We start from the raw sequence: 25161 nt of genomic DNA on the forward strand, positions 1-25161 counted from the left end.
CCTTTCTGTCTGCCTTTCCCCCACTGTTCCAGAGTGGCCTGCCTCTGCTTTGGGGGGATGAGGACTTTGGAGCGAGAGGGGGACTTCCCTTTGGGCACACTCCCACTGGTATCAGGCTGAGGAGGAGCAAGGGCAAAGGGGTGGTGCCTGTGGAGAGGCATCAGCATCCCCGTGGTGTTCATGTGTTTTGTTCCCTTGCCCCAGCTGGTTTTGGCTCAGCAGTGCATGCAGATACCATATGTGGGATCATCTGCCAGCTCAAAATGATCCCAGACCACACTACCCACTCATTTCTGGGGTGCAGGTGCATGTGTGGATGCTGCAATTTCCCCCTCCTTAGCAGGGGCAGGCACAACGGACTCAGCTGAGTTGTTTGCCTCCACAACCTCTACCTCAGCCTCCTCTGAAATGCCTTCTGGGGAAGGAGACCTGGCTGAAGAGGAAATTTGAGGGGTGTGGAGCACAGACTCAGCTCATTCCCCCTCCTTCCCCAGAATTTCCCTTGCTATGGCACTCGGATCCAGATCCAGCTCCAGCTCCAGCTCTTCCTCTAACACTGGAAGGCTTAGCATGGGAAGTGAAATGGGGGTGGAGGAGACGGTCATGCTGGTGCTTGTTGTCATGGCGGTGTGGGGGGAGGGTTATGGCTGGTGCTCTTGGAGGGGATACAGTCTCAGACGCAGGCAGTGGCACTGGCACTGCTTGCTGCTTCTGGAAGCCTCATCCCTTCTAATTGTAGGCAAGAGGCTGCTGCTCAGTTTGGGGGGAGCGGGGAACTTACACCTCTCCCGCTACCCTCTACCCTCTCCCATCCCCCACTGAAGGCTTGCCAGCTGCCTTTTCACCATGCTTCATGGTGTGTTTCATAGTGTCTTGTTGTTTTTATACAAATATATAAATGTATCTGTGTTCCTATATAAATTCTATAAGGTATGTAGTATATGCTGCCAGGTATAAATGTATAGAAATAAAATACAAATGCATCTCCCTTGCTATATAAATTCTATAGTGTAATATCCAATATAAAAAGAATAAATAAATTAATATAATTATAAAATAAAAGTGTCTAGAAGAAAGAAAAAGGTATTATGGAATAGCACTTGCTAGGCTAGCAAGTAGGAAATCATTCAGATCAATGCGAGTAGTAGCCTTCATTGTCCAACACTCCTGAAATGCTGGAAGATAGCTCAGTAACTGTCAGACCTCAAGGCAGAAAGCAGGCCAGGTCAAACAATGCTGCCTTTTATGCTGTTTTTCCATCCCTCCCCCAGAGCACTGGGATTGGAAGGGACCTCAAGGAAGGATCACAGTCACTGGCCAGCTACACAGTCAACATCAGAACAGTACTTCTCCTCTCTTCCCCCTCCCTTTCCTTACTTTCTGTTTCCCTGCAGGTAAGCTCAGCTTGAGCTTTGAAACTTTCAAAATGTTTTGACTGCCCTCGTTTCATTTTGAGGCTGTTTCAAAACCCTTTGTTTCGATTTTGCTGTTTCGAGCTCAAAATGAGTTGAAACAGTGTCGAAATGAAACAGCCGGCGAAATTTTGCACAGCCCTACCAGGGGTTACCCAGATGTGTGAATCTAAAGTTACTTTGTTGTTACATGTTGAATCTGCTAATGGAAATGAATGCATAGTTTTACCTAATTTACAATATATTCTGTGCTTGCCAGTCTGACATCACTCTTTCCTATACTTGTGGCTGGATTAATTTATTTGTAAAGGCCCTGGGACAAGTTTAATAAGTGGCAATGAGAATGGGATCCTATGAACAGGGCATGCAATAAATCAACCTGAAGAATTTGTTTTAGTTGCAAGTACTTGAAATCTGTTGGAACCCAAAATGGCTACTTGTACTGGGACAGCTGGAGCTTATGATAACACTCTGGAAAAACTGGCCCAGATATATAGAATGGTTGGAACAGTTTAAGTAAATGAGATTTCTCTCATGGAAACATCTGTCTGCATTACTGAGTTTGATGGGAGGTGAAACACACAATATACTTGCAGCCTACTCACCCCAGAAAAGCCAGCAAGTAACCCCTTTAAAGATTTAGTCAAAATTGTCGAAAAGCATCTGACACCCAGGCCATTGATTCTTGCAGAAAGGTTTAATAAATAAACTTGAAGGTAAATCTATTTTCTTTTACAATATTGGTACAGAAATTGTCAGAACACTGTAATCTTAAGGATGGACTGAATGAGGTCCTCGGAGAAAAAAAAAAAATGGTGTGGGGGTTACTTGACAATGCCATACAAAAGAGGCTCTTAGCAGAGAAATACCTCATCTTTAAGTGCGCTTCTGAGATTGGAATAGCTATGGAAACTAGCAAAAGGTGCCATTGAATCACATAGAGGAGTGCCTATGGAAACAGGAATTTAATAAGCAACAGATGAGTCAGTGCATTCTGCAGCCAGATGTGTTATAGGTGTGGAAAAGGATCCCATGCCCCAGCTAATTTTTGGTTTAAAGAACTTCATTGCTGAAGTTGCAATAAAAAGGGACATATCCAAGCTGTGTGCTGTGCTAAGAGAAATAAAGAAGAGAGTAAGGTAAAGTATAGAAAAGGAAATAGAAAGATATATGTAATAGATAGGAGCAGTAGTGACAAAGATAGCAAGAATGCAGTAACTAGTCTAGGCCAATATAATGTATAACAAAGGTGCTAAAAAGCCATCCGGCTGACATGCTGGGGTTGCTGGGAAAACCCTTAAAATGGAGTTGGAGACAGGCTTTAGTGTCTATTATCTCATATTTAAATATGAAAAAAAACTTTTAAAAAATATAAAATTAAGAAAGGCACCAGAGTTGTTAAAAGCATACAGATGAGAAGATCGTGGCAAATAGGGCTATGTCAGTGTGAATCACAAGCTGATCACCTTCAACATCCGCCGTAAAGCTGGCAAGTCAGTCAGTAATAAAGAAGTACTTGACTTCAGGAAAGCTGACTTTGACAAGCTAAGGAGGCTTGTCAATGAGGCCCTAAAGGGCCACAACTGAAAGGGGAGGGGAGTGCAGGACAAGTGGTTGCTGCTTAAGGGAGCTATCCTGGATGCACAAGCAAAGTCAATCCCGTCTTGGACGAGAGGCAGCAAAAGGGCACAGCAGCCTCCTTGGCTCTCCAAGGAACTAGCGGACCTTTGGCGTCTTAAAAGAAAGACCTACAAAGGATAGAGGACTGGATCCACCACCAAGGAGCCATACTCTAAACTGGTCCGGTCCTGCAGGGAGTGAACCAGGAAAGCCAAGGCTGTGACGGAACTCCAACTAGCTACAAGTATCAAGGACAATAAAAAGTCCTTTTCTAGATATGTGGGGAGCTGAAGGAAAAGCAAGGGCAACATTGGACCCCTGCTAAACCAGATGGGACAACTGACAACCGATGCCCAAGAAAAAGCAAAGTTGCTAAATGGGTACTTTGCATCAGTTTTTCACCAGTTCCATGGGATGCCCCTACCCACTACAGGTCAGGGAGACCTGGATGAGGGAGATCCCTTACCCTCCATCAGTGCTGACCTTGTGAAGGAACACCTTGAAAAGCTGGATACCTTCAAGCCAGCCAGCCCTGACAGTTTACACCCCAGGGTACTCAGGGACCTGGCTAGCACGGCTCTTCAAGAACTCCTGGTGCTCTGGTGAAGTGCCTGAAGATTGGAAGAAGGCCAATGTGGTGCCTATCTTCAAGAAAGGGAGGAAAGTGGATCCGTCAAACTACAGGCCCATCAGCCTGACCTCTATCCTGGGGAAGGTCTTGGAAAAAAATCATCAGAGAGGCCATCTTTAAGATTGGCTGATGGCAACATCCTGAGGAATAGTTAGCACGTGTTTATTGCGGGTAGGTCCTGCTTGACCAATCTCATTTCCTTTCATGACCAGGTGACCTATCACCTGGACAACGGAGAAGAGATTGATGTCCTATATCTTGACTTTAAAAAAGCCTTTGATTTGGTATCCCATGATCACTTCTTGGCAAAACTGGCCAACTGCAGCCTCGGCCTCACCACAATCTGTTGGCTGGGGAATTGGCTCCGCGATAGGACCCAGAGTGTGGTGGTTGATGGAAGTCAATCGTCATGGTGCTCTGTGACCAGTGGGGTCCCCCAAGGCTCTGTCCTAGGGCCTATACTGTTTAACATCTTCATTAATGATGTAGACATTGGTGTCAGAAGTGGACTGGCCAAGTTCGCCGATGACACCAAACTTTGGGGTAAAGCGTTCACACCTGAGGACAGGACAGCGATCCAGGCTGACCTTGATAGGCTCAGGAAATGGGCAGATGAGAACCTGATGGTGTTTAAACACCAAAAACTGTAAGGTTCTCCACCTTGGGAGGAAAAACCTGCAGCACGCTTATAGGCTCAGCAGTGCTATGCTGGCTAGCACTATGGACAAAAGGGACTTGGGGGTCATGATTGACCACAAGATGAACATGAGCCTTCAATGTGATGCTGTGGCTAGTAAAGCGAGCAAAACGCTGGCCTGCATCCATAGATGCTTCTTAAGGAAATCCCAGGACGTCATTTTCCCGTTGTACTCAGCCTTGGTGAGGCTGCAGCTGGAGTACTGCATCCAGTTTTGGGCTCCACAATTCAAAAAGGATGTGGAGAAGCTTGAGAGAGTCCAGAGAACAGCCACGCGCATGATCAGAGGTCAGGAATACAGTCCTTATGATGAGAGGCTGAGAGCCATGGGACTCTTCAGCCTGGAAAAGTGCAGGCTCAGGGGTGATCTGGTGGCCACCTATAAGTTTATCAGGGGTGCTCATCAGGATCTGGGGGAACGTCTGTTCACCAGAGCGCCCCAAGGGATGACAAGGTCAAATCATCACAAAGTCCTCCATGACCGTTTCAAGTTGGACATAAGGAAGACATTCTTTACTGTCCGAGCCCCCCAAGGTCTGGAATAGACTGCTGCCGGAGGTGGTTCAAGCACCTACCTTGAACGCCTTCAAGAGACATTTGGATATTTATCTTGCTAGGATCCTATGATCCCTGCTGACTTCCTGCCCTTGGGGCAGGGTGCTGGACTCAGTGATCTTCCATGGTCCCTTCCAGCCCTAGTGTCTATGAATCTATGAGTGCCTGTAGAATAGAATAGTAATAATTGGTGCCTCTTAGAGCTACATGTTATTGAAAAAGGGGAACCTGCTCTGTGGCATCATGAATGGTTTAAAAAAAATTCCCCTGCTCTGGAATTGTGTAAAGATGCCATAGGCACTTTTAAAGATTCCTGCAGAAGCAGTTAAACAACAACTGGAAGGGATATTTAACCAGGCCTCTTTTAGCGGTCAGGGAAGGAATAGCAACTTTAAAACATATCAAAGTGAGAATAAGTAGAGATGAAAATTCCCAGGCCAAGTTTAAAAAATAACTCAGCCTGTTCCTTACAACCTGTACACCAAGGTAGATGTTGAATTGAACCATCAAGAAAAAGAAGGCATACTTTCAAAAGTAGCCTGGAGTAAGCGGGGCATGCCTACAGTGCCAATGATTTTTTTTTGTAAATGGTGCAGTAAAGGTAGTGGTGATTTTAAGGTTACTATGAACCCTGTACAGAAAGTTGATACATTTTCCCTACCTCAAACTGAAGATATTTTTGCCACATTAGCAAGGGTGGTAGAGATTTAACAGAATTGATTTAGCTCAAGATTACTTGCAGATGGAAGTTGAAGATTCAAAGGTTTATCTCGCCATAAATATGCAAAAAGGGTTATACAAATATAATAGTGTTTGGTATTCCCTTTCCTCCAGCTATATGGCAGCGAGCAATAGATCAGATGTCAAGAACACAGTGTCAATGGGATGTCAAGAACACAACCTTATTTGGATGACATTGTAACTGGTGAAAAGGATGAAGAACGTCTGCAAAATTCGAAGGGAGTGAGTATTAGAATGTCAAGAAGAATGTTTTGTGAGCAAATTGTACATAATGTCAATTTTTCCAAAGAGACAGTTGTTTATTGTGGCCATGTTATTGATGTGCAAGGCCTACATAAAATCTCAAGAGATGATTAAAGCTGTTCCCAAAATGCCAGAGTCAAAAGGGTACTGACAGACATGAAAAAGAAAGAGACAGCGCTTTACCAGGAGAGGAAGCACGTTAGTTTGATCCGGATCTTCAGCATCTATATAGATTGTGTACTTCAGCAGGGTTTTTTGGCGCTTTTACCTAATAGCTAATTCAATTAGCTATTAGATAAAAGTGCCAAAAAGCCCTGCTGAAGTACACAATCTATACAAATATCGGGCAAGTCAGGTTAGATTAATGTGCCTCTTCTGGGCATGCGCTGTGCTTGGCACAGGGTCACACTGACCTGAAAGTGCTGTTTTGGTGGTGTTTTTTCACATCTGTAAGCAGCCAAAATGTTTTGCAACTTATATCATTTCTAGAATTATTAATCAGCACAGTAGATTTGTACTAAACTAGCAACTGTATTGTATCCTTTAAATTGTTTGCTTCAACCAAACTGCAAATGGGTTTGGCTACAAGAGCAACAGAAAGCTTTCCTAGAAGGAAAAAGGTCAGTCACATCTGTTAGGGTACATTCTTTCCTTAGGTTGCAAAATTGAGACTATGGGTTGGTGTTCTGTTAGCGAATGATGGGTTCAATTTAACCTCTCATCCTCACATGACATTGGGGCTGTTACACTGTGGCTGGTGGTATTAAATGGCCCATAGCATTTGCATCACAATCACTTACAGAAGCAGAATGGAATTATGTACAGATAGACAAAGAAGCTTTAAGTCTGGTATGGGAAATGAAGAAATTTAACTAATATCTACATGGGAAAGTTCATGTTGACCACAGATCACCAACTTTTAGTTTCAGTTCTTAAGAAAGGACAGTTTGGGTTAAGCACAGCAAGTATGTAACAGTGGACTCTCTTGTTAGCTGGTTACAGTTATGTCATTGAATATTAAAAACAAAGGCACACAGAAATGTTAATGGTCTCTCATTTATCTATGAAACAGCCTTCTATAGCAAAAGCAGAATCTACTGAAAACATTGACTTTTTTTCAGCTGGAGTATGCCTGTCATAGAGCATCATCTCCAAAAGGGTGGCCATGAAACCCCTGGAGTCTGACCAGATTCCTTGCACCCTCTTCTCCGGGCAGTCCACCCTTCTTTCACCCACCATGTCTTGATGTAAATGGTTATTAAAGCACAGGAGGCTGCCCTGGTCTTGCATTAATCATCCCCAGATGTTGGGGGTCAATGCCTTAAAAGCTAATTGCATGGCTCCATTCCTGCCCTACACTGTCCCCCATGACTTGCAGGTGTTTTGAGTCACCAGTCGGGTGGGACACTTGTCCCTATGTCTCCAGGCCACTTCAGGCCTTTCTTCCTTTGTTGAGGTTTTAACCCTCCTGGCTTCCACCCCTCGACTCTGGCTGGTCCTGCAGCCAAGGCCCACTGTTCTAGGCCTGGCCTCTGAGCCCCAGCCCTGGGCTCTGCACCTGCTCTGCCTGGAACCTGCCTCCAGCAGCGCTCAAGACAATCATGTGCTCCTAGGATACTAATGGGACCTCCAAACCACCCCTCTAATCCCAAACCCAAACCACCAGTGTAACTTAAAACACTTCAGCCTTCTGCACCAAACCCTCACTGGTCTTAACATAAAACAAAGACCACATACCTGCATAATGAAGGTCTCTCTCTATGCCCCAGGTAGTTCTTCCTTGTTCCTAAGCCTGCAGAGCTGCTTTTCTCCAAGCCCCCACTGTAGATTGGGGGTCCCCACCATGCTGCTGTCAGGTACTCCATGACTCTCAGGGCTAACCTCCTTGACTGACTGGATTCCAGGGCTTATATAGCTCTGGCCTGAGCTGCCTTCTGGTCATTTGATGCCTGCAGCCAGCTGACCTGGCTGTCCCTTAACCCCCTCTCTGCTGGCTGCCTGTGCTATAAAGACTCTGCCCTTAAAAGGGTCACTCTGCTCTCCAGTAACAGGGTTTCCTGTTACAATGCCCCTGTGACCTGTTGTCTGATTGGGCAAGAAACCAAAAAGATCCCACATATAGCGTATTAGTGCTGTTTTTGATGTGACATGCTACTGCACAGTAGTATTAGGCTACTGCGCATTTAGCATCTTGTGTAGACACTCCCACAAAATACTAGAAGTTCATTGTATATCTGTCTGAATGACAGTACAGGTAACTGTCTTTTCTGTCTTCTAAACCTTCATGGAAGATGCAATATTTTTCTGTAGGACACTGATTTAGGGTCAGACTATATTTATCGTATAGTTTGCACTTGCTAGTTTGGCATCACTCTTTTCCACACTTGTGGCTGGAGTCTTTTATTTATGAAAGCCCTGGGACAAATATAATACTTTATACCTACAGTATGTATAGCACTTTAAAAGTGGCATTCTGAGATGATAAAATTAGCTGTCATTCATAATAATGCCTCTGATTCAAAGACCCATAAGCATTTGACAGACATCAGTGACTGTATAGAGAGAGGAATGTTTTGCTGGCTTGTGGCCAAAAGGCTCAGCACCTTGTTGGACTGTGTTCTAGGACTCTTTCAAGACTTGCTTATCAGTAGGGCTGACCATTTATAACTCGCACTGAAGTCGGAGATAGCTGCAGTCTGTCAGCCCCTCTGAAAATCTGACCCTAAATCGGTGTCCTACAGAAAAATACTGCATCTTCCATGAGGGCTTAGAAGACATAGAAAAGACAGTTGCCTATACCAGCATTCGGCCAGATGTACAATGTACTTCTAATAGTCTGTGAGAGTGTCTACACAGGATGCTAAATGCGCAGTAGCCTAATACTACTGTGCAGTAGCATGTCACATCAAAAACAGTGCTAATACATTACTGCACAGGACTGTCACTAAAAAGGCGTGAACTGATGGTAATGCCCAGTAGCACTGATTACTATGCATTGATTTAGTACTTGATTATACAAGTACTAAGCTTAATGTGCAATAAGCATGGCGCATTCATAAATGTGTAGACGCATGAGAAGGAAGTCAGAAGTTGCATAAGAACCATCCAGTTTTGAGGACTGTTTTCACTGTAATCCAATGATGCTCCATTCATACAGGTACAGAAGGTGAGAGGAATGAGTTTGTTCTGACCAAACAGAAAGAGAGGTCCAGGGTAATAAAGCCCTAAAATATGGCTGTAGTGCAAAAGGACATTTGTTAGAGTAGATATATATTACAAGTGGTGAATTACTGATGATTTTCCTTATTCTTTATTGTTCTGAATGTGGTAACTACTGTATTCACATAGGTCTTGAATATGATTATGATTTCACGTCTCCTTAATATAAAGTATCAACACAATATGCTCCCTTGCTTTCTGTAATGCATGTATTCCTTTCATACATGTTCATTCCCTTAGGACAACCAAGAGAGTTTCTTCAAAAAATCCACTGTGAAAAGTTCAACCTGGAGGAGGATAAAGACTAGTTGCCATGTCAAACTGACCCTCCATGGGCTAGCTGCCAAGACCCTGTGGGTTGTTTTCTATTGGGCATTATGTAGGATGCAGCCTGAGCTGTCAGGCTGCCAGCCCTGTGTTTCCTGTTTTGTTTTCCCCCCCTCCTTTGTGCCATATGGAAATATGTTCCACATCCCTTGCACAGAGTCAGGAGAATATGATCGGTATGCAAGGCATATAGTAAAAGCATTTCATTAAGACAATCATTCTACAGTACAGGAGCACAGGAGGAACCAGAGACTGAACAGCTGAAGCCAACAGTGTTACTGTGCACTCATGCCATTATTTATGGCCAGGTCAGAAAGCAATGCTGATTTGACCCCAGCAAGCATAGGGACCTATGTATAATAAAGAAAATATTATTATCCCAGCACCTGTCTGTACCACTATAATCTTAGTGGCAGACTCCAGAGGTCGAAGTGGCTTTGCTTTTAGAACAGTCATTATAATGGAAAATCTGGAGTATCAGGTCCCAGGCCACAGGTAAAGCCTTTCATTTAAATAATTTTGAATATATTTTATATATGTAGTAAATTTCATGGGATCACAGGTCTGATCTAAAAACCTGAAGTCAGTGGAAAGATTCTCATGAACTTCAAGGGGTTTGAGTTGGGGCCTTATGGCATCATGGCCATTAGTTTCTGACAATCCTGAGGACATAAGTGTTTTTTTTTCTTTAGGCTGAGATTGCTCACACTTCCTGGGCATGTATTTCAGCTATGACATTGAAGAGGAAAGGGTCAGCCAGCCTATACACTTGGCCTCTTCTGTAAAGGCTGAAAAAACTGTCCTATGAATGCCAGGCATGGTGATGTTGGTTTGATTGATAGGAATACTGGACAGCAGCAAATGATTGAGGTCAACAGACTTGCTTTATACAGGTGAATGGTAAACCATCAAATAGAGGTATCCCTGAATATGTACTGATGAGGAAGAGCTCTGTCTCCTAGCATCGTCTCTGTCCCTCATTCTGAATCCATCCCACCAGGCTAAGACAAAAGGAAACCATTTTATTTTGACCTTTTTCAAATCTCTCTCCTCATCATCACTGAGTGGTTTCAAGCTATTGCTCTTGAATTTTCATCTTGGGTCTTGACTGCTTCCCCAGCTGATCCCAATGGAAATTTTACACATGGAGGGAAAGGAGAGCATACAGGTTGACATTCAAAATACTGATGCAAGAGCAGAATTTTGTTCCTGGGTTTTTTAAGCCTACCAAGCACAAACTGTACGTGTTGCATTGTAGTCTAAGAGTAATTTCTTCACAGTTTCTGCTTTCATGCCTTTTGACTTTTGCTTTCTTCATCTGTAGAATGGCTACAATTCAGAAACAGCAAGGCAAGATTCTGAACTCTACATTAGAGCACTTCAGATCTGACCTGGAGAGATGCTCTTGAATGAGAAGTTAGTCCCTTCCCTGTGGTGCTGCAAGCCTCCATGAAGATTGCATTTAGGGTTCAACTGGGGCTGTCACTCAATTGTGTGTCTCCCACTTAGGCTGAGGCCAACAACTCTTTTCACTCAGTGACCTCAATGCAAAAAATCCCAGGAACTGTTTCCCAATTAAGATATTTTATTAATAGCATCATAAAACATAATGAGCCTGTCCTACCTCTGTTAAAGTGGAATTTAAGTTTCAAATCTCCATGTCCTAATTTTATTACCATAAATCAGACTATTAATGAGATGTTTTCCATGTGAAGATCATGGACTGAAAAATGTAGTGAAAGAGGAGTTGATTTCCTAAAAATCAAACCGTCCATGCTGTTTGGAAAGTTTAAACTAGTATTATAGCTAAGATAAAAAAATTTCTACAGGAAAGAAAGGAATGCCAGATCATCAGCCAGAATCTCAGAGCAAATCTCTTTAAAGTATAAACATACTTTGCATACATACTTCCATTCTCTTCTACCATATCCTCCTACCTTTTCTAAAATTCATTTTGGAGTTCCATTGAGTCATATGTACCTGGTTGGCATCAGGGACTTTTTTCAGAAGTAGCAGCAAAACATTCTGATTCTGGGGAGCTCCTGGAGTTTCCCAACTCTGAATTTAGCAAATGACTACTATCCACCAGTGAAAAGGCCTGCTCCCCAATGTATTTTCCTTATAGAATGTTATCAAATATATTATTATGGTTTGATGAGCAGCAGTGGTGGCCCAGGCAGGCAGGTGAACCCTTCCCTACCTACTCCCCTGGGACAGAGTACAGGCAGCTACAAAAAAGCAGGGGAGGGAGATGGGGGGGACAGTGAGTGGGGATCTGAGTGCTGGGGACAATGGAGAGGCAGTGGACCTGATCTGGGTCAGCAGCAGAAGTGGGGCAGGTGGGGTATTTACTCTAAGGGGCTACACCTTAGTGTAACATGAAGTAGGTAACACAGATCAGAGATAATCCTGCCCTGGAATGGCATAACTTTGAGCTGCCTAGCGAGTGCTTAAAATTTGTTTTAGATGTTAAGGTACGAACAATCCAGGTATTAAGATCTTCAGGAGCTGCCCAAAATTACTGTGTAACAAGGCCCAAAAACATGGCAGGCAAGAACAGCTAGGCCACCAGGACATCAGGAGGGCGGGCAGGCAAGGACTGACGACTGGAGGGTGGCAGACCATCTACTTTAGATGTTTAATCAGAACAGGTGTCTAAACAGAACAGATTAGACACAGGGTTACAATAAAATTCTCTTAAGTATATCTGAGGCATCAAGCACTGTGATATCCAAGAGCCTGGAAAGGCAAGAGGGGGTGGTTTCTAGTGGCAGGATTCAACCTTTAATGAGTGCAGTTGCATAATTGTCCTTGTAGGGTAAATCTCTTCCCATATCTTTTCCCTATAAAAGTTGTCTGAAGGCTTGATCTTACAAGATATTTAATATGCCTGATTCACATTGACTTTACAGTCTGACATCCTTTCAAGATTAGTGGATAATTAATTCCACTGTTGATTCTTATCCATTTTATCTTTATGTTCTCTAATGCCCAGTGGTTTAATTCTACACACTTCTTCCCCCTGCCACTTCCTCCAGTATGAGACAGTTGGTCTGATCCTTGTTGCATCCTGCATTGTTGTTGCTCATCATCTGTTAACAAACAGCCTCTGCTGTAGTTTCATGATGAGCTGCTCCCGTAAGAGCCTTGATAAAGTTTGTACAGCTGTTGACCAGCTGAGTTGCTCATTTGCTTTCTCACATGCAACAGTTCTCAATACATCTACATGAGAGACTGACTACTCAATAGCACATTACTACTGCACAGTAGCTTTGCATGGCACAAAGTGTGATATGACACTATTGCACAGTAGTAATCAACTACTGTGCAGTAGCAACGGGCTACTGCACAGTCAGTGTCACTAAGAAGCTGTTTGGGGATCTACTGAGCAGTAACTGGTTACAGTGCAGTCATTTACTACTTAAGTATGCAAGTACTAAATGACTGCACAGTAACAACTGCGCAGTCAGCATTTCATATAGATGCAGCCAATGTGTTGTAATGTTTATGATAAATGCAGAATGTAAGATGTGATGAAGGGAGAGAAGCTGGAGGAATGTATAGGATTTTAGATATCAGTGCTCCTGAAGCGGACAATCCAGGTGCTCCTGAAGCCGACAGTCCTGAAGCAGCTTAAGTTTTGTTGACCAAATGTTACTTTAAGTAACTTGAACATTCTCCAGATTCCACTCACAAAGACAGGACCACCCTTTAAAAATAGCTGGCATTCTTGACCTGCAAGAAAATATGTCTGGGAGTCATAGGAAAAAAAGCCCAATTCATGGTTAGATTGGAAAGATCCCACCAAGCACCTCTGTCACCTCTAGCTAAGGGAGGAGAGTTAAAAATGCAGTTCTTTTACCTTTTGCCTCTCCTGATCCATGAAGAAATAAACACTGCCTTCTGACAGAATGGATCAAAATAACATGAGCAAATGATGCTGTGCGTTGCTGAATCCCTTCAAAATGGGATCCATCACATATAAATACAGACATGAACATGCTCAGCACTCTGTCTCAATTTACCTGCATAGCTGGATCTTTTCTTATCATTTGTGAATCGGAGGACTGGTGTTTTAACCGCAGTCTGCCCATGCTTATATTAAAGCAAAGCAAAACAGCAGCCAAGTTCCAACATACTGACCACCCCCACATCCATTAGGAATCTGAGGGGTAATATTATTTTCTTAATAAACCCCAGCTCTTCACCCTTCAGCCCTGCTTGGAGGGATGAGACTTTGTAGTGCATCTAGAACAGCAGTTCCCAAATTGTGTGTTGCAACCCCAAATGGGGTTGCAACATCAGTGGATGGCATCATAAGGGATCCGGGGTACAAATGCAATGAGTTGGAGGGTTGCGGGGGCCCATAGGCAACATGGCAGGGTGGGGGGGCACGGAGCAGAGGCAATGCAACAGAGAGGGGCAGGGGGGCTAAGGCAACGTGACAGAGGGGGTATTTGCCCCCCCTCCCCAAGATTTCTGCACCCACAGAAAGGTGTGGTGTTTGAGCCAGGCTGGACCAGCTCCAGGCAGGAGCTGCCTCTGCAGCCCAGTGGGTGGGACCTGGCACGAGAGGGAGTGCTGCACCACCATGACTGCCAAGACAAGGCATGGCAGTAGCAGCACAGAGTTGTGCTCCTACTGCTGCCAGGCAGGCAGGGGACACCTCAGTTTGATGACCACGGTAGCAGTGCAATCTGCCACATGAGGTCCCTCCTGCTGGGCAATGGAGCCCCAAGTGGGAGGGCAGCAGGGGGAGGACGAGTCTGTGGTGCCACATACTGAACGGCCGTACTTGCCTGGACACGGTCTCTGAGTTCTTTGCAACAGAAGAATTGCTATATTATTTTTTGTAGTAAAAAATTAGTAAAAGCTAAGAGCTTACATTTTCTGTGGGGTGCCTTGATTCTGTAGAGGGGTGCCTTCCTTGAGTCTACTGACGGCCGCCTTGAACCTAAAAAGGTTGACAACCATTGCTCTAGAGTGTTTTATGATAAAAAAGTGCATTTTTACCCTGCAACTTGGCATGTCAAGATAGAGCCTGGGATAGGTTTTTATTATAATTAGGGGAGTAGTTTTAAATGATATTGGTTCAGAGAGGCTTGTATAAGATAGGACCCTAGCTGAAATGCAGCCTGTGGGTCTGATTCATCTTCAGTGGGAATACAATATGTTTGTACATTAGTCAGTGAGAAAAGCTGATGCTCCAACTGTGCAGTTGCTCATGTAAAATGAGCTGTTTGTATAATTTTGACTAACTGTCAACACATTCATATTGCAAATCATTCTCCAGAATTGGCACTGGTATTGGCAGTCTGGGCAGGAGGGGGAAGTAAACTACACTACACTCTCCTGCTTAAAGTCCTCCTGAGTCAGGATTTTGACACTTTGGTTGGGGGCTGCAGGGAAGCTCATACAACTGTTATCTGTGTGCTGCATGGCTAAAGAGAAGATGTAAGGCTGAAAAGTCCAGCTCTTTTCATGAACAATATATTTATTCACTGACATTCAAAAAAACTGAAACAATATAGTAACTACATTTCCTCTAGAAGCAGTGCCAGTCACCACTACAACAAAGGAACACAACAAAACCAGCAAGAGGACCGTTGAATATAATCCATTGGATATTATGGGAGTGGAAAAGGCTCTTAGCTTCAGCTTTGCCACAACCACAATACCAATGGTGAGCAAGTGTTTATTATCACGTCTGATACCTGAGCTGCTGGCATATTTTATCAGAGGGATTATGGAGAGGGGAAGACCAGGAATAAATTCTGAGCATCTAAAGAACGATCTGGGAGTACCACAGAAAGAAAAGAAATACAGCTGTAGTACAGAAAGAATAGTAGCGCCAGATACATTTCAGCAAGTCTTGCGTCTCAAAGGATTGTGAAGCACTCTGCCAGAGGCATAACAATGCAGCCAGGCACCTGGGGCAGTTGTGACACACAGGGGCAGTGCCAACTTCTGACTGCTGCTGTGCTGTCAGTGCAACTGCAAGGCTGCAGCAGAAGCAGTTGCCAGCCTAGTTACACTACTGTACTTTCCAGGCTCTACTGACAGATATTTGGCTGGGATAGTTTAGTCAGGGATGATCCTACCTTGAACACGGAGCTGGACTAGATGACCTTGTGAAGTCCCTTCCAGCCCTAATTTCCTATGCTCCTATGACTTTAGGCATGGCTTTTTGGAAGATAACAGTGAAAACATAACTTACTGCAAGAAGAATAAGATCAAGCCCTGCATGTGTACAGTAGTCTCTCTTCCCCTGCAACTGTCATTTTGTATGGTAAAACATAAATTTATGAATCTATTAACATTGCATTTCTTAGCTCCATGCCCAGAGGAAGCAAATCCATCAAGTGAAATGTTTCCTAAATAGGTCTATAATGAATTAAAACATGTGCTTCAGGGAAAACTGAATTTTTCCTAAGCAAGTGAAATACACTGTGAAAGCCATCCCAAGATGCAGAACTACCTAGATACCACATAGAGATTTAAGTGTCTACTTTAAGCTAACAGACCTGGCACACTAACTGAAGTAACATAAACTCACGATGGTATGGTCACTGAAAGAGAAAAAAAGAGCTGTTCTGCATAAGAAGAGCTTGGCCTGATAAACCATTGTCATTTGATGACAGTTTGGCTGCTGGTGAACTATTTTGTTCATATAGCTGGTCTACATAAAAAAAACAAAAACAAACATGCTCATGCAATTACCTCAGTCCTCTTCTGCTCCAACCTCAAGGCATTTGTTTCTCTACTGCATCTTTGCATGGCATGTAGTGCCGTGGGGCCCTAATCCTTAACAGGCGTCTCTCAGGATGACTTGCATGCTAATAATTAATTTTACTGAACACTGGAATAATGATGACTCTCTTGTTTTGCATACTTGGGGCGAGCAGGCTGATTTGTCAACAGTTGCCCTAGTAAAAAAAATACTAAGTTCAGTTTGAAGAATTTGATGCTCGTTTAATAAATAAAGCAAGATCAGGTAACCTGAGAAATTCACCATCTGCAAGGAAATTTGTAGGAGGCTTTAGTCTGCCGGTACATCTCTCTCTCTCTCAAAGGAAAGTGGGGAACTTCTGCCAAGCTAAAGGTATGTTTAGCCCCTATTTAATGGCAGCGTGGAGCATAGTGTAGAAAGTTCCAACTCACTTTGCTGCTGAGCCCATTAAGAGACTTTTGGACAAGCAGACAGTTAATCCTCAGAGGACACTGGCTCAGTTATAAAATTGGCTATTGGATCTGAGAGTACATGAATCAGACTAGATGTTTCCTGCTGCTTTCTGGATTCCACCACTAGAAAATACTCTTGCTGGAAAATATATGAGATGGACAGTGGGGAGCAGTTAACGTGAGCGTGAGAAATTGTATAAATGTGTGTTTCCTTGACTCTTTTTCCAGTGTCCTGCTCATTTTTTACCTCTGCTGTGATCTTCTTTCCCCTAATCCATTTGTTACATTTTCCATTTTTGTAGTGGTGCGTTATGAAGAAAATGGATGCACTCAAATACATGGGCAACTGGTGCCACCTTAGTCAGGGCAGGCACATACCCCCTCAACGACCAGTCAGTGACCAGGGGGAGTCTCCCTGCAGCAAAACTCACTAACCGGGGCGAGGGGGCCCCCTACGGCAAAACTCACTGACCGGGAAGCGGCTGTGGCACTATATCCAGCACTCCTACTCACAGGGGGGGTTACCAGCACTCCCGCCTGCACCCCCTGCCCGTTGCCTAAGTGGAGAGCGCGGCCTGTCAAGGTGTGCATCAGTGCTCTCAGGGGGTGCACGTGCACCCCCGTGCACTCCCTATGCATTACCACCGCTCAAATAGATAAATATCTTCCCATTTATCAGGTAATGGCCCGATGCCCTAATCTTTACTTGGGCAACTAGGCTCACTGACTTTAAAAGAACTATTTGAGAGGTCAAAGATACCCAAGTAAGCAATTCAGGATTCTGTCTGATATTTGTAAGGAATATTGAGGAGGGGTTTAAGGGCAGGGTTGATGGGATTCTGAAGATGTATGGGGCACATGAAGGATATTCCAAGCATGTAGAAAGAGGTGGGGTCACTTCATGTCAGATAACTGATAAATCCTTCATTCAGATTAATGCAAAAATTCCTGAGCTGACATCGTATTTCCAAGAAAGGCATTAGTATCAGAAATAAATTTAAAAATGGAAATATGAAACAACCAAAGGTATGCAAATGAGGACAGAAATACTTTTAGTGGGACAATGAAAAAAGGGCAGTAGTACAAACAGAGAGAGAAAGAGAAAGGAAAAAAGAACTTACATACTGTTTTAAGGCAAGCCCCAAAATGACTCCTGTAGAGCCACTGCTCATGTTGCTTCCCACAGATCCAAGCTGTAGGAAATCATAACCTATTTTATAGCTAAAAAGTCCCAGCTGCCCTGTAAGATCATCTCTTATAAATTACTATGGCTGTACTAAAATCATCTATGTAAGCTGAAGATAGAATAGAACCAAAAAAAAAAAAAAATTCATGGAATTTTGTCCATATAAGTCCAAATTGGGAAAATAATTCTATATTTGTTCTCTTACATGGTTTAATATGAAAATATCCATAAACAGGGTTATCATGTATTTTAGAATTTCAGTTGTACTTTCTATTGAGGTGCTATTTTGCAAATAGTTTGTTAAGAACTAATAAAGTATGAATAGATGGTGCAATCATAGTTGTCTGTATCATAGCATATTTTGAGATCATCAGTAGGTTATGTGATACATGGTGATGTAGCCATGGTTATAAAAAAACAGTTGATCTGTTGAACTGTTTAACAGCTGATAATATATTAAAACAATCTAATGATCATTAGCCCTTGAGAAACCATTTGCAAATGCAGCATTAATACAGGTGTATCTCAAGCTTTTTTAATTTCTGTAGAATGCTATTGTTCTTGACCCTAATTTGCTCATCAGTATTTTCTACCCTGATTCATTGATCTCAGCAGAGCTATTTTTTCCTGTTTATGCAGTGTTAGCAAGAAAAGCAGAATGTATCTCATAATGACTAAAATTCTGTTGGATTTTTCCATGAGGGAAGGAAAATTTGCTGCGTGTTAATACCAAAATAGCATATTACAAAATATGTAGCCAGTAACAATGTGGAACTCTAAACTGAGGACTGAGATGTATACCTGCCAAACAATGAGGCATGAAGAGATACACAGTACTCCAGATTACAAAAACACCTGTCATGCTACTGGAAAATACATCTGCTTTATGAGTAGCCAATAAAATGCATCCTGTTCTGTCCCTGTTCTTCTGCAATTAAGAGGCCTGTCCATCTTCACAAAGAGAGAGAGTAAAATAAGGTACCCCAGGCTGTTTTATTAGTTGGGCTTAGAAGGATATGAAAAACCTAATATACAATTGGAAAATCATGGGATTTATATTTTAACTCAAATTTTTTAAAACTGTCCCAATTTTTAAGGTTGGGAGAGGGGATTGGCGATAGGTTTCCCATCTGTTTAACAAAGCAAATTGCACCTACTAATTATCTACCATCCATTAGTAATCCTACTTGATTAAGTACAGCCAACTAATAAAGGATATAGCCCATTCAAGGAATAGGCTGGTAAGCAGGTACAGAGGCTCATTCTTCCTATGATAAATGAGGTGTTAATAGCAATTATGGTTCATTCAGCTGCTATAGAGGAAGTGAAGGTACTTCAAGAAAAGAAGTGGGGCATTTTCAGAGCTGTTCTCAGAATGTGTAGCTGGGTAAGGCACCCCCAAGCTGAGAGAATATGTTTCTGTTATGTTCTAATGTCTTTTATGTGATAAATTCCCCTTCTTGGAAGAGGGGACACAAACTGGCTGCTGAGCTGCTTCAAGACCTCAAACCAAATGCTTATTATGGGGCTTATGGAAGGGCAGCATCATAGCCTGTGTAATTAAGTGTTTTAAACCAGACAGCATGACTACAAGCTTAAGTATTTACAGCAGGATGTATTCACTTAACTTAAGCTCTGCATAGAGTAGAAACATAGGGCCTTGTCATGTAGGGCCTGCCATATATAGCACTCCTGTTGCTTTCACTGGGAGGCTTGCAAGACCCTGGTCCTCTGAAGGGCCTGCCTACATTAGCCTTTTTTTCCATCCAACTAAAACATTTTGCCCCACTTAAAATTAAACTATGCTATAGCAACAGGGAAATGTTGGAGCGAATGTGGTTAGTTGAGAGGATTCTATCATATGTGGTGGAGGTGTCCCCTTATTAAGCTCTTCTGGAAGAAGGTTGGAGATGTAGTGAGGGAAATAACAGGATGCCAACTATCAGCTAACCCATTAGTATTCTTACTCAACCTTCCTGAGAACTCTGCAATACGTGTGTCCTAGGAAATTGATCACTTTCTGTAAGAATTACAATTGCAAGAACCCAGAAGAGAATTGACACCCCTAGAACCCCTGACTGGTTTAAAAAAGTCGGGGAAGTTTTAATAACGAGAGAGCTTTCCTATCAAGTCAGTGTGCTACAGGGGGTGAAACAAGAGATGCATCTTTGGAAAGCTGTTGGACGTTTTTGGAATTTGCCGAGAAAAGAATCTCTTCCTGCTTCCAAAACAGAAAATTTATAAAACTTTTTTGCAAGTTCTGAGTGAACACTTAAGAACATATTTAGAAGAAATTTAGAAATTAAAAGCAGAGATGAGAAAAAGATAATGAGATTTGTGATATGTAGGGTTATAGGGAAAAGGAGGAGGTAAATTATGGTCTAGAGATGAAGAAACATAGGGGCTTGGCACTGATGGGAACACTGAGGGACTGTTGGAGGCTGGGGGAGGAGAGGAAGGGAACAAAACTTCCGTGGACATTCATTTGAGTTGTGGTAGCCCAGCTAATAAACGTTAAGTCTTTCTTTGTATATATTTTGGGGGATTGGATATATTTTAAAATGTTAAATCTGTTATTTTTATGGGTTGGATTCATTGATAAATAAAGTTTAAAAAAATTGGCTCATGATATCTAATGTTTCTTTTTCATTCTGCAGCTTCTGGAGTCATGTGATCATCTCCACTTCTCTTCAAAAGAAGAAGGTAAGCATCTAACCTTTATGATGGTGGAAAAGAAGTTAAAAATATAACCCCAAAGGATCAAAAAAAAACAAATGGCAAATATAAAGGAACCCAAAAGTGTATGTGTGTGTGTGTGAGGTCCTGAGTTTCTGAGGTGGTGGCATGTTCTTTGAGGGCTTGGCAACATGGCTTTGTCCAGAGTGGTTTTGTCTAACAAGATAATTCAAACTCGAGCCTCTCCCTGTACATGCTCCCTCTTACGTTACTACCAAAAGTAGAGCTGTGCCACAAAGAGCAACCAGATGAAATGCTAAAGAAAATGTGTTTAATGTACAGAAGGCCAAGTGTGGGAAGCAAAGCACCAAGAGAGCTCAGTTTAGGCATTCCAGGAACTGCATGTGCTCTGTCTGTAATAAAATATAGAGGGTCTGAGTCATTTGCAGCCTTCCAAAATATCCGTGGAAGAATGTACCGCCTGCCGTTTGGCTCTCCTGCATTTTTTTTTTTTGTATCTTATTAATGCTCCATATATATTCTCTTGCCCTAACTTCTGAAGTTTGCTCTCACGCTCCCATTTAAATGTACAAATCAGGATGTCATTTTCATAAAGGACAATAATGCATGAACAATAAATGTAAAACAGTGGATATGGAAATCTGATGGAAGAGTAGATGTGGAAATTTCCTGTACAGACTCAATAGACTCCCAGAAGACAACAACATAGTTTTCTGCTTGGAAGAAATGTGGTAGTAGATACTGTACAAAGTTTGCCAATCATGACTTCTGACATTCTGGTTTCTGAGTCTCTGAATATACTGATCCTGCCTTTCATAACAAAAACTGTTCAAAAATGGCCCTCAGAGTTATGTGTTGGCCACTCTGCCATGTAAGCCAGACCTTCCAATTGACATTTGTTTTGATCCCTGTAAGTCTACCCAGGATTAATTTGTGGAGGCAGATACCCATCAGTTGTGTGTGCATGTGCCTGACTGTGTCTACATCCATAATGATGTCCTCTTCTCATAAAAACTGTTTCCCAGTTCTTTCACACGTTCCATCGCTACTACTATGAGCCCAATCCTTCCAAAGCAGATAGAAGTCTTGTCATTATTTGCAGTGGGAGCAGAATTGCACTCAACATGCTTAAAGTCAGAGATAGGCAAGAACTGTAGGTAAAATAAGAACTAACTTCATATTTCACACACATTTTTCAGCTACCCTAAGCCTAAACTGTCTTGAAGGTTGAAAGCATTTATTTCTCTTCCTCCATCCCTAATCTTTTAGGTGATTTTCCAGCCCTATAGCTTTTGGCTGGGACAAGTAACAGAGGAAATGAAGTAACCGAAGAGATTTTTTTTAAAAAAATATTTCTCACTCATGTGAAACTAGAAATATAGTGCAAGAGCTCAATCCAGGCAAAGTGATTTAGATAAGCTTCAAGAAAGCATCTGGTTTAACTCATCAAACCTTCTGGAGTTTCCCTACCAGTATTTTATAGGCCTACTATTAAAAACAAAACAAAACAAAACACGTTCAACACAAACCTAAGTCTTTCAAGTTGGCTCCAGACATTTGGCTTTGTATTTGCTGCATCCTGTAAAGCTATTTAAAAATGTGAGGCCATAATGAGTACATCAGGTTGCCTCTCTATTATTTTTATTATTCTTTCTTGTGCACCGAATCCTGTGGCAAGAGCTAAAACGGGGTTTGCCCTTGGAGTCTTGCTGCTTAACAACAGAGTAACCGTGTTTCTGCATCTGGTGAACTGAATTGTATTTTTTTAATCAATCCATTAAAAAGCAGAGCAATGACCAGAGCAAGCTGGCAGGGTACTGCTTCAGGCTTAGGAGTATAGGAACACCTGGAAAGAAGATAGAACTGTTTGGAACAGTTCCTGACTCTCTTTTCATGGGACCTGCTTTCTTCTTGGCAGGTCATGATGATGATAAATGACGTGTAGTTATGATTTTGAAAATAGACTGTGGAAAATATCCCTTCTCTTAAATTGCCTATCTATTCTTTGAGTGTCTTACTGACTCAAACAAAATAATACTCATCTCAGCACTGCAGACCAATTGTAGGGAAGAAAGAAAGAAATGGAGACACTTCTGCATCTTGTATCTTCATAAAATTGTCAGCCATGTTCTTACTCCAGCATCTCTCTTACTGTTGGTTGGGTGAAACCCAGGAAGAGCAGCTTGGTGCTGAGATTCAGGCAGAGTTTGCAGAGAGTGCAGTGATCCTCACTTGATTCAAACCTGTTCAGTTTAAAAGAGTAATTAACAGCAGTTAAATATGGAACTTCTCACTTCCTCACCAGGATACTTCAAGATAATTGTCCTGATATCTAATGATATTTGCTTAGTCCAGGAGTTATCAACTGGGGGTATGCATACCCCTGGGGGTACTTGAGAAGGCCCTAGGGATTATGCACAGGTGGGCAGGGACAGAGCACTGCCACACACCACACCATGCAGACACCGCCTCCCCAGTCAGGCGCGGGGGGCGGGGAAAGGTGGCAGCTGCCACTGCTCCATGTTCAGCTGTGCGACCCCCTATGCTGCACATCCAGCCGTGCACCATCCCCCTCACCCCCGCTCTGCATCTGGCCATGCACCACCACCCATAACCTCCCCCCACTCCGCCTCTGGCCGCCAGGGGCACACTGATTCAGAAAGGTTGTAAACCTCTGGCCTAGTCCAATCAAGTCCTCTTACGCGCCAGGTATTATGTACACACAAATAGTGTAATTCAGAATATGAAATCAAAATGAAATGAGATAAAATTAAAGACAATTGCAGGCGTGGATTAGAATGTCTTATTTACACCACTTTTAAAAAAAGCTATTATTAAGGAAAAGAAGGTGATTAATATTCATTAGGTGTTTGCATGTTTGGATGTGGAGGGTAGTCTCCAAACCTTTCTCAGATTTTCCCCTCTCTGGGTGCATCTACACATGTAAGCACGTGTGCTTGCAGCAGCTCAAATAGCAGTGGTACAAATTTGTGCTAGAGACTTGTGCCTCAGACCATGTGCCTGAATGTACACTTTGGTGTGGTGCAAATTGTGCTGCTTGGGGCAAACTGACCCTGCCCATCTACTCCCAGATTTTCAGCCACAGGGAGCTGGGCACTGGGGTCAGCATCTGTGCTGTCCCCAGAAGTATAAAAAGGTGCCCTGGTAAGCAGCTGAGGGCTGGCCAGTTGGTATCTGGGGACACTAATCCCCTGTGCCAGCTGGACTGCTGCAGGAGCCCTGATCTAGAGTGGCCCCTGCATCCTCCACTGCAGCAGTCTGACAGTGGAGGCTGCTGCCTGGCTGTGACTTGCCGCCACCTGCAACAGCATCTTCCCCCTTGGACCTGTGGCCCCATGGCTGTGCACCCACCAGGCCCTGAAGGGGACCACACAGCTGCCTGGGTTGTGGTAATGGGCACTACAGCAGAGCTGCCTACACCTCTTGGCCAGCTGCCAGTGGGCTGTGGCTGTACTGTTGGCCTTTGTGCAGCACTGCTGTCATGTTTTCCAGTGGGTCCATTCTGCTATCTGAATTGCTATTGTCTGCAAGATACGTTCATTGCAATGGTCCGCACTGAGCTGTTGGAGTGTGTCCTCCTGGCCCTAAATGACAAAGTCAGCCACCTCATCCGCCATCCACCTGGGTCCCCAGTGCCAGCCCTGGGCAAGCCCCTCTGCCTGGGTCCCCCACTTGCCTTACTAGCAGAGATCTTGGTTTTCTCTGTCTAAAAATAGCAAATTTTCTGATTAAAAAACCCTAAAATTCTGTGATTTAAGAAACCCCAAGTCTGCATGTTTCCACGATTAAAATGAATACATAGTTATCAATTGAGCACAGTTTTATTAATATATGTACAATTTTAATGCAGTTTTGAAACCTACCACCGCCTCAATCATTGTAATAAAATATATTCTAAATGCCTATATATTTTGGCATTTGCTTTTGATTATTTATCGTAGGACATCAGAGCTCCCCCTGCTCCCTTAACACACCAGGATGTGGGTCTAGCTGTGTCTGTCCCTACCACTGGTTTGTTGTGCTGAGCCACACTGATATGCCTGTGCCTTGTCCCTGACCATGGCCTTGCCGCTCACCCACCTACAGCTCCTACAGCCCTGCCAGTGCCTCTCACTCCTGACCCACAGCCCTTCCCTGCCTCCTACTCACTCCTTCCTGGCAGCAGCTTCCTCCCTTCACCAGGACGCGGGTCCAGCTGCAGCTGTCCCACCTGCTGCTTTATAGCTTGAAGCAGTGCTTCTGTTCTCCCTGGCCCCAGCAATCCCCACGGCCTTTCTGGGAAGCCCTTGACTGAAGCTCAGGGACTGGGCTGCGTGAGCCCCTTCCTTCCAGGCTGGCCTCTCCCTATACAGACTACTCTCGGGGCGGGCAGGCTCCAAGCCTATGGGGCTTTGCCTGATGCAGGCCATGAGTGCCCCAAGGGCCTGCTGCTGTTTTTTCCACAAGCTGCTACAAGCCATGCCCCACTTTTATTTTCTCCAGCATGCTCAGGCAGTGTGCTGGAGCAGCAGAGGGATGCAGCAGCCACAGAGATTGCTCTGGCCAGCTGCCGGAGCGTCTCCTTGGAGGACCCAGTTGCTTCTGGGCATGCTCCAAGAGTGCAACCCATGCTGCTTTTTCCCTGGCGCAC

At 43.5% G+C, this 25161-nt stretch overlaps 2 long non-coding RNA genes across 3 annotated transcripts in view; one reads left to right on the forward strand and one right to left on the reverse strand.

The window, feature by feature from the left end:
• The window catches only part of LOC102383223, a 100401-nt gene that overhangs the window by 15814 nt on the left and 59426 nt on the right, over positions 1-25161 (forward strand). The window contains exons 2-3 of one of the 2 annotated variants that reach the window (XR_001358351.2): positions 5750-5878; positions 20471-20516. This is a non-coding gene — a long non-coding RNA (uncharacterized LOC102383223). Of the gene's footprint in view, positions 1-5749; positions 5879-10769; positions 10989-20470; positions 20517-25161 lie in introns of those variants that run through there. The other variant, XR_324335.3, reaches the window with a different exon arrangement.
• LOC102383055 lies at positions 12028-17807 on the reverse strand. Its single transcript, XR_324334.1, has 4 exons — positions 17749-17807; positions 16166-16371; positions 14331-14399; positions 12028-12100 (listed from the first exon to the last, which is right to left on the reverse strand). It is a non-coding gene; the product is annotated as an uncharacterized LOC102383055 (long non-coding RNA).

The sequence above is a fragment of the Alligator sinensis genome, unplaced genomic scaffold, assembly GCF_000455745.1.
Source record: "Alligator sinensis unplaced genomic scaffold, ASM45574v1 scaffold371_1, whole genome shotgun sequence".
NCBI lineage: Eukaryota > Metazoa > Chordata > Crocodylia > Alligatoridae > Alligator > Alligator sinensis.